Raw genomic sequence first — 9,970 nt, forward strand, 5'->3', positions numbered from 1 at the left:
TGTGAGGCTACCGATATAATCAGATAAGGTCCACTAGAAACCTTAACCAATTAGCGGTCATTTTATTATAAACATCAATACAACATCAAGCATCTCATATATCACCTTTTTACATACTTTACACCATTCACTCAATCATTTCAAATGTATGTTCTGCAGCTTGTTGATATAATCAAATCTTTCCCATTAGAAATTTAGATTGATCAATCACCATTGCCATTGCATTTCATTATTTCTATTGCATGTGAGAACTAATCCCATTCCTAACAAAAATAGTCAGATCTTGTGAAGTAAAGACTATTCACAACCCCAAGTGTAGGGTCGTGATGTAGTAATAATCTCAATAAGACCGAGGTCGAATCCGCAGAGCCTAATCTCGTATGTTTTTGAAAGTAACTAGAAATAGAACTAGAAGAAGATTTAAAATTGAATATGAATTGATAGAGAGTAATTGTGATTATTGTAATTGAAACTTGTGAATTTAAAGGTGGGAACTAGGGTGCTAAGGATCCACTTGTAGATATTGGGATACTACCTTACTTGATTCAAGAGGTCCGATTGGAATCAGAGTCCTATCTTATCCAATTGGAAAGAGAGATGATCAAATTTCTGAACTTCTCATTGATCTGGCCTCAAAGGAAGAGAATTGTGGAGATTGGAAGAGATTCCATCACCCAACCATGCCTGGAGACGATGGTAAACAATAGGATTTACCAATCCAACAATCTCAAATAGGAAAAGAAGATACTCAAAGCTATCGCAACGTCTACTGTAATTTGAGTCACAATAACCTATTGAAAACTGAAAATATTCCTTAAAATCAAACTAGAAATCAATGAAGTTTAACAAGAACATGAATCATAGCAAGATAAATATTCCAATCACGCTACAAGCTTGACCTCTTAGCCCTAGCTAATTAAGAGATTTAGTTCACCATAGACATGATTAAACTAAAAACTCTTAAATAAAACATAAAAAAAATTAAGGAAGAAGAAGAAAACTCTTGGCGAAGGCTTTCCACCCTTTTTCTCCACTCCTTAAAAACCTAGACGATCCTTAGGAATGCCCTAAGGACTCCTATTTTTAGTTGTGAAGCACCACCTTACTCACTGACTTGGAATTTCCGCAATCCAATCCAAAAAATGCCTCAATTTACACAGCCGCATTACACATCAGTCGAACCAAAGTCACCTTTGGTCAGACCGAAGTCGAGTCTAAATTTAGAAAGGATTTTGCTTCATTAGTTGCCCGATTTTGGTCGCACTGAGCTGGGTTCGGTCGGACCGTACTTAAGTTGTCGGTTGGACTGAATTAATCTTTGGTCGAACCGAGTTAACTCCTTTCAGCGATGGAGCTTTTTGTGTATTTTCAATCGCACCAAATCCTTCCTTTGGTTGGACTAAATTAGTTTTCGGTCGAACCAAATTAGCTTCTAAATTTCATTGTTTGTCGCTAGACTGTTTTGTACAAGTTTGGTCGGACCGAACCTAACTATTTGCTACTTTAGATTCTGCAATCTCTCAAGTCCTTTCTTCAGCTTTTGTACTTAGTTTCCTTGGATCTTTGGCATGTGAATTCTTCATTCTTGGTCTTCTAAGATACATGTTATGCCTTGGTGATTCTTAAGCATTAAATCCATGCTTTTGGTATTCTTTTCAATCCAAGCTCTCATATTCACCTTGCAACACAAACATGTATAAAATATACCATTAAGCATTATCATATTCATAAAATATAGGAGAATATGCAATATTTGACACTCAACAGTCTCCCCAACCAGCATTTTGCTAGTCTCGAGCAAAACATGCGTGAAGTGAACCTTAATTCTCAATGTTTAAACCCTTTTCCAGAAATCAATCCTTTGTGTAGTCAAGTATGAATGAGTAAAATTAAGATGAGGAAGTGGACTTTAAAATCCTAGAGCCGAATCATATAAGCAATCAATCAAATAGGTTCTTTATCAATTTCTTTAGAGCATAAGTTCCTATATCATATTTTTCAATGTGCTCGGTGAAAATCAAATTACCTTCCATGAGACTACTATCAATTCATAATGTTAGCCATGTTCATCACATCAAGAATAGTTAAAAACTCAAGTGTTGATTCTGAACTTATCCCCTTCTCCTTCTTTTTTCAGTTTTTGATTTTATATCGACATTCCCTTTTTTATTTATTCATTCTTTTCAGAATTTTTCACTCTTTTTCAAACTTTTTCTTGGTTTTTCATCATTCATGACCTTTTTGTCGATCTCACTAACTTTTAATTGGTTCTTTTCATCTTTTAAGGGGGATAAAATTCTCTAGACTGAATTCTCAACATCTATCAATGATTTATATACTAACCATTAGAAATTCTAGTGTAATTCACATTAAGCAAATTGAATGTGTCTTATGATTTAGATCAATCATGATATTCAAAACTTCCTCGTAATCATTTGAGTGCAAGAACCATAAGTGATAGATTACTTAGTTGATCAAACTCCAACAATTTAAAATTCAATCTCTATCTTATCATCTTACTCAAAACATTCTTTACGTGCATAAATTATCGTTTTCCAAATAGATTTCAACTTGAAACATTAAAAATTCAAATTTTTTTGCTCAAAACTAAGAAAATACTGATTATTTTACCTAATCCACACCCCCAACCTAAAATCTACATTGTCCTCAATGCAAAAGAAATATGAATGTAATGCAAAAGAGGCAACAAAAAGAAAGGAGAAGTGATGGAATAGGAGTTCCTGAAGAAGGAATTTTGAGGCTTTGCTAAGGAACTCAACGTGAAGATGGGTTAGCGCAAAAGACTAAATAAACAGAAAGCAAAGTATCCTAATCCTAAATTTTATAAAAGCAGTAAACCTAATTACACCTCCGTCAACTAAGAGGTCAATCCTGGTAAACTGGATTAATCAGAGGTATGGACATGTCCTCTGAATAAAATTTCTCAACAAACGGCTTTAAACAATGTCCATTCACTTTGAAAACATTGTTATTCATTGGATTATGAATCTCGATGACCTCATGAGGATAGACATTCATAACAGTGAAAGGGCCGACCTAACGAGATCGGAGTTTACCCGGAAAAAGATGTAACCAAGAATTATACAAAAGGACTTTTTGACCAGTCAGGAATAATTTTTGAAGGATGTTCCTATCATGAAACACCTTTATCCTGTCCTTGTAAATTCTTGAATTTTCGTATGCGTCATTCCGGATCTTCTTATGTTCATTTAATTGAAGTTCGTGCAACGAGCTAGCATTGTCCAAGTCAAAGTTCAGGTTTTTGATAGCCCAGTAGGCTCTATGTTCCAATTCCACAGGTAAGTGGCAAGCTTTCCCATAAACGAGTCTAAAGGGAGACATTCCAATTGGGATCTTGAAGGTAGTATGGTATGCCCATAAAGCATCGGTCAAGAGAATAGACAAATCTTTATGGTCGAGGTTAACCGTTTTCTCCAAAATATGTTTAATCTTGCTGTTGAAAATCTCAACTTGCCCACTTTTACGTGGGTGGTATGGAGTGCTCACCTTATGAGAGATGCCATATTTCTTCTTTAAATTTACAAATGGCCTATTAAATGTGAACCTCCATCATTAATGATGGCCCGAGGTGTTCTGAACTAGGAAAAGATGTTTTCTTTTAAGAATTTACTGACCGTTGATGGTTGTTGTTCTGGCATGGGATCGCTTCAACCCATTTAGTGACATAATCTACTGCTAGTAAAATATATAAATTTCTAAAGGATTGGGAGAATGGTCCCATGAAATCAATGCCCCAGTAGTCAAATGCTTTAATCATTAGAACGGAGTTTAAAGGCATTATTTTTTTACTGGACAATGCTCCTAATTTCTGGCAACGCTCACAAGTTTTGTAAAACTCATGAGTGTCCTTGAACATAGTGGGCCAATAAAAACTATGCTGAAAGATTTTGGTCGTGGTCTTTTTAGCAGAAAAGTGACCACCAAAGGCCTGAGAGTGACAGAAGGAGATAATACTTTGGTGTTCATTGTCTGGCACACATCTCCTTAAAATTTGGTTTAGGCAATATTTGAATAAATACGGGTCATCCTAGAAGAACTTAAGAACCTTGGCAAAGAATTTTTTTCTTATCTTGCGCAATCTAATGTGTCGACGTGAAACCCATGGCAAGATAATTAGCAATATCAGCAAACTAAGGTAATTCGGAGAGTTTAAACAGTTGTTCATCAGGGAACATGTCATTTATGGGTGTTGCCTCAAGGGACTTAGGAGGATCAGGTCGTGAAAGATGGTCAACCACTACATTCTCTAGTCCCCTTTTATCTTTATTTCTAAATCAAATTCCTGGAGTAGAAGGATCCATCTTATCAAGCGAGGCTTAACATCATTCTTATAAAGAAGATATTTTAGCGCTGCATGATCAGTGTAGATAATGATCTTGGATCTAATTAAATAGGACCTAAATTTGTCCAAAGTGAACATTATAGCTAGGAGTTCCTTTTCCATAGTAGAGTAGTTTATTTGTGTAAAATTTAGTGTTCTAGTTGCATAGTGAATAATGTGGGGCTTCTTCACTTTTCTCTGGCCTAATACCGCCCCAATAGCATAGTTGGACGCATCACACATAATCTCAAAAGGAATGCTCCAATCGGGTGGTTGCATGATAAATGCGGTAGTTAACATGCCTTTGAGATTAGTAAAAGCTTCCTGGCATTGTTTAGTCTATTCATATGGTACATCCTTTTGAAAGTAAATTATATAAAAGATGAAAGAGGTGACATATGCTTTTGGGAGGTGGTAGGTTAGAGATAAGATTGATCTTGGCCTTTTCCACCTTAATTCCTTTGGATGAAATTATATGTCCAAGAACAATTCCCCTGGGCACCATGAAATGGCACTTCTCCCAATTTAGTATAAAATTCTTTTCCTCACATCGTTTCAGCACATTTTTTAGATTCTCCAAACACTCGCTGAAGAATGGACCAAAGACAGAGAAGTCTTCCATGAAGACCTCTAAATATTGTTCTAATATGTCAGAAAATATACTCAACGTGCATCGCTAAAAAGTGACAGGGGCATTACACAGTCCAAATTACAATCTTCGGTAAGCAAAGGTTCCATAAGGACATGTGAGAGTTGTCTTTTCATGATCTTCAAGGGCTATCCCTATTTGATTGTACCCAAATACTCACCAAGGAAACAATATTAAGAATAACCAGCTAGCCTTTCCAAAATTTGATCAATGAAGGGTAAAGGAAAGTGATTCTTTCTCATGGCGGTATTCAACTTCCTGTAATTAATGCACATTCTCCAACCAATAGTAACTCTAGTTGACACGAGTTTGTTATTGGCATTGGCTACGATGGTGATTCCAGACTTCTTAGGAACCACCTAAGTTGGACTCGCCCATTGACTATCGGATATGGGGATATAATACCCACATCTAACAACTTAAGTACCTCGGCCTTAACCACTTCCTTCATGTTTGGATTTAATCTACATTGTGGTTGTCAGGAGGTCTTCGCGTTATCCTCAAGATGAATGCGGTAAGTACAAATCAAAGGGTAAATTCCCTTGAGGTCCACAATCGACCATCCAAGCACTCCTTTATGTTCAATGAGAGTAGAGATAAGCATACTCTCCTGTTCTTGCTCAAGGTGAGAAGAAATTACTAACGGGTATGTCTTATCTCAACCTAAATAGACGTATTTAAGATCAGAGGGTAAAGATTTTAGGTCAAGCTTCGGTACTTTGAGGCTAGACAGTAGAGGCACAACATTAGTTTGGGGCATTTTTTCAAATTGTGGCCTCCATCGGTTAACTTCAAGTACTGGTGTAACATCAAGCAAGACATCCATCTCCCTAATCATATCATCATCCAAGTCAGGGGAGTGGACCAAGCACGTCTCTAGAGGGTTAGAGGATAAGGTCATCACAGCTCTATCTTCCATGAAAGAGTCTATCATATTAATGTCGTAGGCCTCGTCATCATCTTCTGCCTATCTTCTCATGTTGAAAAAGATATTGAGCTCCAATGTCATATTTCCAAAAGAAAAATTCATGACCCCATTCCTACAATTGATATACCATTGGATGTAGCAAGGAACGGGCGACCAAGTATGACAAGGATTTAAGTGCTCGTGTCTGCAATGGGCTGAGTATCCAGGATGATAAAATCTATTAGATAGTAGAATTTGTCAACATAAACTAACACATCCTCAATCATCTCCCTTAGTACATGAACTAAGTGATCAACAAGTTGTAATGTGGTCCGAGTGAGTTTTAATTCAACTAGACCCAGTTATTCGTAAACTGAGTAAGGAATCAGATTTACGCTCACCCCCAAGTCAAGAAGTGCATTCTCAATTTAGTGATTCCCAATTATACAAGCAATAGTTGGGCTACTAGGATCTTTATATTTTTGTGGTAGACTTTGCTTGAGGATGGCACTCACTTTTTCTATTAGAAAAATTTTCTTTTTGATACTTTGTCGCCTCTTAGTCGTGCATAGGTCTTTCAGAAATTTCGCATATGAAGGAATTTGTTTCACAGCATCTAAAAGAGGGATGTTAACCTTCACTTGTTTCAACACCTCTAGAATATGTTGTGAGTTGGCTAAAGGTTTTGTTGCAATCAACCGCCAGGGGGGAATGGAGCAATCAGCTTGCTTAGGGGTTTCAGTTCTAATCTATGTGGAGTAGTGCTAGGTCTATCATATGTGTCTTCTTCCAGGTCCTTAGACTTCTCAGCCCTTACCGAAATAGATTTGTCAATTGTTTTTCCACTCCTAAGAGTAGTGATAGACTTGTCTTGCTCCATTAAATTTAAAGAGCTTGGGTTACTAACTTTGTATTATGATTTAAGATTGGGGATAGGTTGAGTTGGAAGGATCCCTTTCTCCATAACCACAACGCGTGAGTCTATCTTTTGTATTACCTTTATAAGTTCTTGTAAGGCTTAGAGAGTATTTTACTGGATTTGCTCTTGAGTTTGTGTGGGATTTGGAACCGATTCGTCTTGAGGTTTCCCTTGATTCAAGAATTGGTTAGGGATTCCTTGAGGAGTAGCAGTTTGTTCATTCCTCCAACTGAAGTTCGGATGATTTCTCTAACTTGAATTGTATATGTTTGAAGTGAGTCCTTTAAAAGGCCTTTGATAGTTGTTTACGACATTAGATTGCTCGTTCAATATTTCTTGAAAAGTAAGTACTGTGGACAATTCTCAGTTGTATGAACGTTACAAGAACAAATACCACAGATAACTTCCTTAGCCTTATCCTTCTTAAGTTCCATGGCCTTGAGTTTCCTTGTGAGACTGGCCACTTTAGCATTTAGACCGTCTTCCTCTTTGAACAAGTATATTCCGCCCCTTCTCCCTTGATTGATTAGGCTTAGAGGTGGTGTTAGGTCTTGGGGAGATGTCTCATGATTGTGCAGTTTCAGCAAGTTTGTCAAAGTAATCCCACACATCATCGACATCTTTATTCATGAATTGCCCATTGCATATTGTCTCAACGAATTGGCACATGGAAGATGTCAGTCCTTTATGAAAGAAATTTGTTATGTGCCACGTCTCAAAGCCGTGTTGTGGGCATGAACTGATAAGATCCTTTAACCACTCCCAATATTAGAAGAATGTTTCATCTTCTTTTTGTTCAAAGTTCATGATTGACTTTCTAATGGTATTCGTCTTATGATATGAGAAGAATTTTTTTTATGAACTCCCTTGTCATGTCGTTTCATCTGCCAATAGATCGTGGACATAGTGAATGCAACCACATCTTTGCTTTTTCTTTTAAGGAGAACGGAAAGAGTTTCAGCCTGATCATGTCCTCAGACACGTTAAGAAAATATAAAGTGGTTATTTTCTCTTCAAACTCTTTCAAGTGTAAATATGGACTTTCAAATTCAAGTCCATGAATCTTTGAAAGGATTTGGATTACTCCTGGCTTGATATATATGTTTCTTGTATTTTCTGAAAAAATCATATAAGAAGGTGTGCTCACCCCGCCGGTTGTAAATAGTTTCATAAAGTACGAGGTAGGGGTGCATGATGCACCTCATTCTCATCCTGAGCCTCCTCAACTGGAAGTTGAGGTTGATTAGCAGCCATCACTTCTATTGACTATGAGGATCTCAAGTGGCTCATCCTGGGCCTCCTCAACTGGAAGTTGAGGTTGATTTGTAGGTTGATTAGCAACCATCACTTCTATTGACTCTGAGGATCTCAAGTGGTGTTTATTCCTATGATAGATAGGCAACCTTCGACTAATCCTCCACTCAAAAGATGTAGAGTGTTGTCACGAACCCACTTGTGCATGAAACACTCTTGGCTTTCAAGTACAAATTTTAACCTAAAATCTAAGAATTGAAAACTTTAGTAAATAAAAATTAAGATGGAGAGAGAGTTAGAATGAAGTTACCAGATAGGTGATGCTAGGTCAAGATCCTACAGAACAAAGAACAAATTTAGTTCCTAAAAATAAGTTCAAAATAATTTATAACCTAGAAACAAAGTTAATCCTAATCTTAACCTAATTCTAAAACTAATTAAATTTAGAAAAATGTAATCGTAGTCCCTGGCAACGACGCCAAAAACTTGTTCACAACCCCAAGCGTAGGGTCGCGATGTAGTAATAATCTCGGTAAGACCGAGGTCGAATCCACGGGGACTAATCTCATACGTTTCTAAAAGTAACTAGAACTAGAACTAGAAGATCATCTAAAACTAAATCTGAATTGATAGAGAGAGTAATTGTGATTATTATAATTGAAACTTGTGAATTTAAAGGTGGGAACTAGGGTGCCAAGGATTCACTTGTAGCTATTGGGATGCTACCTTACTTGATTCAAGAGGTCCAATTAGAATCAGAGTCCTATCTTATCTAATTGGAAAGAGAGATGATCAAATCTTTGAACTTCTCATTGATCTAGCCTCAATGGAAGAGAATCGTGGAGATTGGAAGGTATTCCATCACCTAACCATGCCCAGAGATGATGGCAAACAACAGGATTTACCAATCCAATAATATCAAATAGGAAAAGAAGATACTCAAAGCTATCGCAATGTCTACTGTAATTTGAGTCACAATAACCCATTGAAAACTAAAAATATTCCTTAAAATTAAACTAGAAATCAATGAAGTTCAACAAAAACATAAATCAAAGCAAGATAAACATCCTAATCACGCTACAAGCTTCACCTCTTAGCCCTATCTAAGATGTTTAGTTCACTATAAACATGATTGAACTAAGAACTCTTAAATAAAACATAAAAATAACTAAGGAAGAAGAAGAAAACTCTTGGCGGCGGCTCTCCACCCTTTTGCTCCACTCCTTAAAAGTCTAGATGATCCTTAGGAATGCCCTAAGGACTCCTATTTATAGTTGTGAAACTCCACCTTACTCACCGACTTGGAATTTTCGCAATTCAATTGCGAAACCGCCTCAATTTATGCAGCCGCATTACACATCGGTCGAACTAAAGTTGAATCCAAAGTTGAGTCTGAATTTGGAAAGGATTCCGTTTCAGCAGTTTTTCGATTTTAGTCGCACTGAGCTGGGTTTGGTTGGACCGAACTTAAGTTGTCGGTCGTACCAAATTAATCTTCGGTCAAACCGAATTAACTCCTTTCAGCGTGAAGCTTTTTGTGTACTTTCGGTCAAACCGAATCCTCCCTTCGGTCAGACTGAATTATTTTTCAATCGAACCGAATTAGCTTCTGAATTCCATCATTTGTCGCTGGATTGTTTTGTATAAGTTCGGTCGGATCAAGCATGGGTTCAGTCGGACCGAACCTATCTGTTTTCTGCTTCAGATTCTGTAATCTTTCAAGTCTTTTCTTCAGCTTTTGTACTTGGTTTTCTTGGATCTTTGGTATGTGAATTCTTCATTCTTGGTCTTCCAAGATTCATCTTATGCCTTGGTGATTCTTAGCATTAAATCCATGCTTTTAATATTCTTTTCAATCCAATCTCTCAATTCACCTTG

At 37.0% G+C, this 9,970-nt stretch overlaps 1 non-coding gene across 1 annotated transcript; it reads left to right on the forward strand.

Annotated features, from left to right (window-relative positions):
- The first annotated feature begins 7,556 nt into the window (after positions 1-7,556).
- On the forward strand, positions 7,557-7,663 carry LOC131247555 (small nucleolar RNA R71). Its single transcript, XR_009171836.1, has one exon. It is a non-coding gene; the product is annotated as a small nucleolar RNA R71 (small nucleolar RNA).
- Positions 7,664-9,970: the final 2,307 nt, after the last annotated feature.

This window comes from Magnolia sinica, chromosome 5 (genome assembly GCF_029962835.1).
Source record: "Magnolia sinica isolate HGM2019 chromosome 5, MsV1, whole genome shotgun sequence".
Lineage (NCBI taxonomy): Eukaryota > Viridiplantae > Streptophyta > Magnoliopsida > Magnoliales > Magnoliaceae > Magnolia > Magnolia sinica.